The following is a 450-nucleotide window of genomic DNA, read 5'->3' on the forward strand; positions in this document are numbered from 1 at the left end:
AAAAAAAAAAGGGTGAGGCACTTCCTTGCATTTTTTGTAATATGCAGCAATATACACAGTCTATAAATCACAAAGTAAACCATTAGTGGCAAGCAAATCTGCTCTTAAGAGCTCAACATCTTGTCTTTACCTTTATTAGGTGGTTATTGAGTATTGAGGGGGAAGCTAATTGCACAATTTCCATCCCATACCCTCAGGAAAACACCACAATTGTAAGAGATCGTTAGGCAAATATGGTAAGCACATTGAAACCCCAGTCAATAAAGCCCATTAGGACTTTCCCACAGGATGCAGCAAAACAAATCAGAGTTTATCGTAAGGTGGATTCGTTTTTGGTAAGCATAACAAAAAAAGTCCTCGTACTTCGAATAAGAAAATGGAGGAACGTCCCTGGCTGAATGTGTTGAGGAACGTGTCAATGTTCTCCAACAGCTGGTCGAAAGTGAAGTT

This window comes from Sinocyclocheilus grahami, unplaced genomic scaffold (assembly GCF_001515645.1).
Source record: "Sinocyclocheilus grahami isolate Dianchi unplaced genomic scaffold, SAMN03320097.WGS_v1.1 scaffold18932.1, whole genome shotgun sequence".
Taxonomy (NCBI): domain Eukaryota; kingdom Metazoa; phylum Chordata; class Actinopteri; order Cypriniformes; family Cyprinidae; genus Sinocyclocheilus; species Sinocyclocheilus grahami.